Raw genomic sequence first — 8,481 nt, forward strand, 5'->3', positions numbered from 1 at the left:
TGCTCTGTGTCAGCCGCTACCTATCCACCACTCACAGGCAGGGCACGTGCATAGGTTACAGTTGGTAGCGTGTTGGGCCGGCTAAACCCCTTGGAAACCTACCTTCGGCTATAAATACCCCAATGGTATGAACATCTTATCTTATCATATATACCTGATATCTGCTCTAGCAATCTCTTAATATACTTTTATATTTAAAGAGCAATCTAGTCTGATTCTCACGCCGGAGGGTGGTCACAAGGAGGAACCCCCCCCTTCTCAGTGACGAGCTCACGGTGTCTGTTTTGCAGGTTATCAGAAGAACCATCTTCCAAGGGTCTAACCCCTCGTGGGAAACAGCTCTCCAACCCCCAGGTTACCAGTAATTTGCCCGGGGTCTGGTTAGTGTTTCTTCAGTTGCCAAGTACAAGTGCGCAGGTGTTTTGTCTTTTGAGAATTGAGTGCTACAAGAGAAAATACGTGGCAACCCAAACAATGAATTCGCTAACGAAGAATTCATTAAGGACGTGTTCGTTTCACAGAATTTGTGGGAATTTAAAGGAATTGGAATTAAAATCCCATGACATGACGTGCTCGTTTCGTTGGAATTGGAATCTTAATTCCATTTTAGTGTGTTCGGTTGACAAGGGATTGGAATTCAATTCCTTCAAATTCCTTTAAACAAAGGGATTCTAAATCCTTCCATCATGTGAAGGAATTCAAGTAAATTTGATGGAATCTTCAATTGGGAGACTAAGATGGTCGCGTTCGGGTCGACATTTCGGGTGTGTTCACATCGACACTCCAAGTCTTAGCGATTTTAGCTCAGTGCTCCGGCCGGGTCGTGTTTGGGTCAATGCCCCGGGTGAGCTCGCATTCGGTTCGGCGCCCCGCATCAGTTTATGTTCGGTTTGACGCCAGGGTCAGTTCGGCTCAACCCGACCCGGTCCGCCGACTCCCCGACCATTTCATGAACCAAAACGAAACAAAGAAGAGAAACCGAAATGAAACGAAACCGAACTAACCAAAACGGAACAGAAAAAAACATAAACCGAACAAAAAAAAAACTAACCAAAATAAAAGTTAAACGAACCGAGTAAACCGACTAAAATGAAACAAAAAAAACGACATAAACGAACCAAAAAAACCGAAACGGGACGAAACCAAAAAAGCTGAACAAAATAAGCAAAAAACGAACTTGAACCAAACAGAAACCGAAAAAAACAACAAACGAATTAAAAAAACCGAAACGGGCCGAAACCCAAAAAAAATGAACAAAATAAGCAAAAAAACGAGCTTGAACCAAACAGAAACCGAAAAAAAACAAACCAAAAACACGAAACGGGCCGAAACCCAAAAAACTGAACAAAATAAGCAATAAAAACGAACTTGAACCAAACGAAAACCGAAAAAAAAACAACATAAACAAACCAAAAAAACCGAAACGAGCCGAAACCCAAGAAACTGAACAAGATGAGCAAAAAAAACGAATTTGAACCAATCACAAAAACGAAAAACCGAACAAAATAAGCAAAAAAAAAAAGAACTTGAACCAAACAGAAATAGAAAAAAAACGACTTTAAACGAACCAAAAAAACCGAAACGGGCCAAAATCTCAAAAAACTGAATAAAAAAAAGAAAAAAACAAACTCGAAGAAAACAGGAAAACGAAAAACCAACCTAAACGAACCAAAAAAATCGATACTGAGCCGGAACAAAACCCAATAAACTAACCAACTGAAGCAAAAAAAAAACGAACCGAAATGAAACTGGCAAAAATAACGAAACAATATAAAAACGAAAGCGGGGCCGGGTCATAGTTACGTAATTCGCGGTTCGTTCTGGTACGGGTTCGCGGATCGGGTACGCAATTCGCTAAAGGTAACGTATTCGGTACGAAGGGGGTAGACTCATTTCGGTACGAACCGGTACGGTGTACCATGTAGTTCGGTTCGATATACCCAAATAAAATATTAGCTATTTATAATTTATATATAATTGTGCATATATCATGTTTATGTTATACTTTTATTTATAAACTTATAAGTTTAAGAATCAAATTTAAACTAGTGAAAATAGTGGGAGTTAATTGTTAATAAACACAAACTAATTTTACTATTTTTATTGTTTTTATGTATATATTTATAAACTTTAGGAACTAAATGTAAGCAGGTGAAAGCTTAAAGGGGGGGGGGGGGGGTTGAATGTCAAATTAACCAAACTTTTATAACCTATAACAAACTCACCCACGTTAACTTCGGATACGCTGACATCGCTTCCCGTTACCTCCTTCTCCGGTAAAAATGGCAGCACCACTATCGGAAATTGACACCAGCGATACGGGAGCGTATCGGAACACCGACTTCGTTTGTGGATTTGGATCGCCGAATCGGGCTTAATCGGAACGCCGAACCAAAGCGATTGAATTCGCTTTCGAATTCTGATTCGATACGAACCGATCCAATACGAAATCCGCGGCTAGGGTAGCGAATTAGGTAACTATGGGCCGGGTCTGGTCGGGTGGAAGCGGTTCGGATCACCAGCGGGCCGGATCGTTCAAAAACGTTGTGGGTCGTCGGTAGAGTGGGTCAAAGTGATTGCCTCCGACTCATTGGCCAACCAAACACGTTAGATGGAATTGGGATTCCAATTCCAGCAAATTCCATTCCTATGGGAATGTTTAAATTTCAATTCCAATTTCTTTAAATTCCAATTCCTATGCAAATTCCAATTCCAATTCCAATCCATTCCGTAAAGCGAACGAGCCCTAAGGATTTTTTTTTTATCACATCAACACTTTCTTTTAGATCGGTTCCTCAACCGCTAATCACTCGTTTTTGTCGACTATAACATATTATTGCTAAATTTATGACACCAACTTAACTACCAAACCTTCCAAGTTATTAATAACAAACATACTAGTCCATCCAATTAGTTAGTACCTCTTTTATGCATTTCAACCGATTTATATAATCTTTAGTTTAGCAGAATTTAGGTCAAAATGATTGACCATGTTGACTTTTCTTTTTCCCTTAAAACCTATTAACTTACAATATCACTACTCTATACAAAAAGTTCTAAAAAATCTTGCTTACTATTTTCTTGCAGGGGTTAGACTCCGGAACATATACAACGATCCGTCTGGCGGCCACAAATTCTCTGGACCCCAACACCTGTTCAACTTCAAATTCTCGAGCGTCTTTTCGAGCAAGGAAATGGGACACCAACCAAACAAAAAATAAAAGAAATAACATCCGAATTAACACAACACGGTCAGATTTCTGAGACAAATGTTTATAACTGGTTCCAAAACAGTCGGGCCAGGTCCAAGAGGAAGCAACATGTATCTGCACCTAATAATAATAATGTAGAGTCTGAAGTTGAAACCGAAGTCGAGTCACCAAAACCACAACAGAACTCAGTATCAATGGCTGATGATAACACGTGTTTTCAGACTCCAAATATTATGTGTTCGGTGGATCAACGCGCCAAGAAAGTTGAGCCCATTTTCCCGTCTGAGGCTAGCTCGAAGCCTGCGGGAAATGTGGGCCAAATGTCGTATTATGGAAGTATGTTGTCGAATCCAAGTAAGTATGCAATCATAAAATGTGTTTAGTGAAGTGTTTTCATTGTAAACGGGTACGGTCGAACCTGGCTTGACTTGTTGTTTATTTATAAATTAATATATATATATATATATAATACTAGTTTGATCCTCCCGTGTTATGGGGGTTTATTTAAGTTTTTATAATCGTTTTGTAATTTTATGATGATTTATTTAATTTTTTTTACGTAATTTTGTTTTAATTTAATACATATATATTAGTTTGTTATTATATTTTTGGCGTTTGGGTATTTTCAATTGATATGTGTAGGTTTTTTAGATTTTTAACGAACAAACATGAGCATGTTGATTTTTTTAAATGAACAAACATGAACACAAATATTTGTCTAATAAAAAAGGGAACGTTGATGTAGTTGACGATGGTGGGTAGTATCGAAAGTTATCCGAAGATAGAGATGATAGACTAACAACGGAAGGGTTTGATGATGAAAGTGTTTACCAATAAATAAGATTCTATATCCCATTTGAGGACTATTAGTGTTTGGTAAAACCCATAACCCGTGAAAGTTATTCTTTGATGATTAAGGGGTTATTTCACAATAAATGAGATGTTATAACCCGTTTTAAGAGTTATCCGGGTTTGGTGAGACCCATGACCCGTGAAAATTAATGTTTGATTATAAAAGAGTTTCACAAATAAATGAAATGTTATAACCCATTTAAAAACTATATGGGTTTGGTAAGACCCATACCCATGATTTCGGGTCAAATGCATGAGAAGCCTCCATTTAGAAATTAAGCAATCTGGTTGCTCTAGAGAATGAGGGGAACAACCTGAGAGCGACACGTATAGATAGTTAGATTTGTTTTTATATATGTTTTAGTTATAGGAGTCATTACTATATAAATTTATGTTTTATATATTTAAAAGGGGGGTGGCAGCGCAGCTTGTTGCCCGCTTATCTGCCTCTTTATTGTAATTGGATCCTTTTATTTAATTGAAAACCGAGCTTAGTAAAAAAAAAGATAATAGACTCCTTTAGGCTTGTGAGCCAGCTTGAGCGCATTAACTGAATCTCGGGCTAGGCTCGGTTATTACTTATTAATATTAATTTAATATATTAACTAAAAATAATAGGCTTGTGTAGGCTCGCTAGCCGGCTTTAGCTCGTGAAGCGAAACTCGGGCTCGGCTTGTCTACTATTTATTATTTATTAATTGTATTATATACATATTCAACTATTTTTATATATGTTAACTATAATTTTTATATAATATTTTATATATTGTTTAGTTGTTTTTAATGAATAGTTATTATTTGTCAATATAAACTTAATATATGAAATAAGCTTGTATACAAATAGGCTCGTGAGCCAAGTTGAGCTCAATAAGTGAAATTTGGGCTCGTTTAAGCTTGACTAGATTTGAGCTTTTAACGATCTGAACTTGAGTGGCTCACGAGCAGCTTGGCTCGTTTACACCACAAGTTAGCAATATTTAGAATGTACAACATTCATAGCATCTGGTACAATCTTTAATGCAGGAATGGACCGTATAATCGGGAAGATGGAAGTTCCAGGGAGCTACCAATCATATATGCAAGGTGATGAATACAATATGACAGGCTAAAGGTACTTCTTGACACGCAAGTATAGACGCTGATAGTTTATGAATCTTTGGTGATCGTTTCTTGTACTTCACTCTGTGTTTTGCGGATGATATATATACATAGTATGTGTTTCTTGTTTAGTACAGTGTTCGATAAAAACAATCTGTTAACGGTTTTTTCAACTTTTCTTATATATATAGTTGTGTTGCAAACGGATTTAGAGTTTGACTAATTAATCAATTGCAAACTGATCATATTTGGAAACCAGTTTGCACAAATAATTCACACTTTCACAGCCTATAACATTTAATTTCTTAATTGTGACATACAAGGAATTAGGAAACAGTCAAACTAGCATAGCTTGTCTCCATCTTCTTTAATTTAAACAAGAAAAACCGGATTGGAACCGTTTTAGACAAAAACCGATTTTCACTGCTTTGACTGAAAACCGATTCGGTTTAGGTTAAAAGAACCGGTTTGTACACCTCTAATCGGTCGGTGCCGAATTTCAGGAAGAGTGGGCATCAAATGCCTCACCGATTTTGACTGAAAGTTGGTTTTTCCGCGCGGGGGATTTTTGGGGGGGGGGGGGGGGGAGGCTGGTATGACAAACAACCGAGGGATAGTTTAGCTTGACCCATAAAATATATATGGATAATTATTGATGATGAAAACTCAAAAATCTTGACTTTCTTGATTTCTCTCTATGTCGTTAACTTCATATTCACCCCCCCATCCACGTCATCCAACCACATCATCAATGGCAGAGAATGACACCCCTTCTTTTTTTATGCGTTGGAGTCTTGGAGATAGTCTCATGCACATTAAAAATTAAGCGACGAAGAACCCCGCAATCGAACAACACAAACACTAGTTGGAACATAAACGGCTACGTGTAAAGCCAGTACATATTATATACCGGTTCTAAAAAACTTTAATACAATACAAAGCATATGTTTAGACCAACCTTAGTTATAATGTGAGAAACACCACCACCTCTCATCTCATTGAATGATTTCTCCCCTTAGTCCCACCAATTTCTTCAACCAACGTTTTCTACACAACGTTGGGAGAGTTTTTGAAGGCCAAAACGCCAAGGGAGCGGTGTTCCCTAACGTTTTAGACCAAACAATGACCATAACTTCTGCTACATGGTCATATACCCATTAAATTTTACTCGCTGGGATTCCCAAGAATATTTCTTACTGTTTTAACTTTTTATAAATTTTTATCATTCGATAAATTTAGAAATATGAAAGGTAAAGAAACAAAAAGATTGGTGTATGACTTTAATAACCAATAACAAATAAAACTAAAACCAAAACTTTATAAGGAAATATTTTTTGCGTTAGTTAGAATAAAAAAAGTCCCCCTTTTTAAAACAACCAAAATATCCGAGATCAACCTGACGGATAGATCATCATTCCACAAAACTTTGTGACATGATCCGTCCACCTAGGAGGAAACTTATAACTGAGAAAAACCCATAAGTCAACCTAAAACAGTTACTCCATATAAGACTTGAATCCACAACCTCTCAAAAAAAAAAAACAACATGAGAGTTGAGATACAATTAGACCAATTGACATTTGTTGGGTGAAAAGGTAAACTAATACCATATACTATCTAAATAAAACACACCAATGTACGGGATAGGAGCTTTATAAACTTTAAAGAAACAAATTGTTACATATAATAAATAATGATATAATTATATAATACAAATAGTATAACGTGAATAAATTCAGATTTTTGTTGTGGGGTTGAAACAAGGTGCATGCATAGAACTGTAGTTTCCTATCTACTTTTGCGCGTGCGTTTGTTTATGATATTTAAATGAATATAAAATTTAAGATAATGAATAAATATTTTTTTAGAGTAGCAAACTTTTGTTGTTAAAGCATGCCATATAAAAAGACAGAACATTGTTCACGTTCGTTCGTTAATTTTTTATCATACAAGCAGATTTTTTAACACGTAACCAAATAATATTTCGTTTTCGTTAGTTAAAGAAATGAATTTGTGCATATTCAATCGTTAACCTTTTAAACCAACACGGACGTATACAAACATGCATACCAAGCAGAGGTTGTGAAACTGTATAACTAGAGCGTTGCTCGTCGGCAATGGAATGAACGTGAATGCTGAAATGTTAAGTGGCCAAGGCAAAGGGAATTAGAGTAGAGTTTCAGTTTTAGTTTGAATATCAAGGGAAAGTTTTTTTCAAAACCTAAATACATAACTGTGTTTAATTTTTTTTCTCTCGACATTCTGAACAAATTTTGTTAAATACGATTTTTTTTTTCAAAACAGAGTGTGTTATTCAGTTTCTCTGCCTTCCAAAAGTTATATATTTCTTTTTTTTTTAATAACTTGTGTTCATTAACTTTTATAAAAAACTGAATATGTTGTATTCAAAATAAAGCATTTTTTTTAAATAGACAAGAAATAGATTTTACAAAAGTTAAAAAAAAAATAGTTTCTTCCAATAAAACAATAGAAACAACAGAAAGAAAATCTGATAATGGGACCCTTGTAAATTGCAATATCCGCATGATGTCTATCAGCAACATGAGTCACTCGAATGCATTTTTAACATACAAAATCATATCTTTATTTTTGGTGCTTTCTTATCACATACATCCAATCTTCTTTTTGATTTCTTGTTTTGGATCTAGTGGTTTGTGATCTACTAATATGGAATGTAGCTTTTATACGTGTTGGGGTTGGACTAGCTATCATAGTTTCATTTTAACACATGTGAAAATTGGTCTAGGCCTTTAAAGTTACGAAAAATGTGTTCATATAACTTTTTTAAATTGTTTGAACCATTTTAAGTGCGACACATCAGTTGGTTTAGTCAGTTTAAAATTTATACAATTTGACATATAGTTTACGTTTTGAAAAAGAAAAAAAAATAGATTCATAGTTTGATTAATGGTTCAACTGTCCCAAGCTGTTTAGTTTGTCTTTTTCAAGACTGCAAGTGCCGAGTCGGTTTGGTTAACCCGTGAACGCTCATAATACAAAACTAGGCATGATTTATGATTACTATTGTAAAGTATTAAGTATATGTGTAGATCTTGAAATGATTATTTGATCACGATCTTTTATCTAGTTCATAACCGTGATAGACATGATTGATGATTACTAGTTAAAATGATGAATTAGTCGTAATTTATTATTTTCAAGAGTGTGGGACCCACCTTACTTAATAGTATTATTTCTTTTTCTTTATAGAAGGATTGTAATTAATCTATTATCTATTACGTCTCTTGCCATATTACCAAATTCACCTTTTCCCTTGTTTCTTGATTCCACCTGAAAA

The 8,481-nt window shown here is 35.5% G+C and overlaps 1 pseudogene; it reads left to right on the forward strand.

Moving 5' to 3' along the window:
• The first annotated feature begins 2,990 nt into the window (after window positions 1–2,990).
• Window positions 2,991–5,345, forward strand: LOC143620779 (WUSCHEL-related homeobox 8-like; annotated as a pseudogene).
• The last annotated feature ends 3,136 nt before the right edge of the window (window positions 5,346–8,481 follow it).

Source organism: Bidens hawaiensis, unplaced genomic scaffold (assembly GCF_021521415.1).
Source record: "Bidens hawaiensis isolate Kalapana, Puna unplaced genomic scaffold, B.hawaiensis_p1.1 tig00002668_1, whole genome shotgun sequence".
In the NCBI taxonomy this organism is placed as follows: Eukaryota; Viridiplantae; Streptophyta; class Magnoliopsida; order Asterales; family Asteraceae; genus Bidens; species Bidens hawaiensis.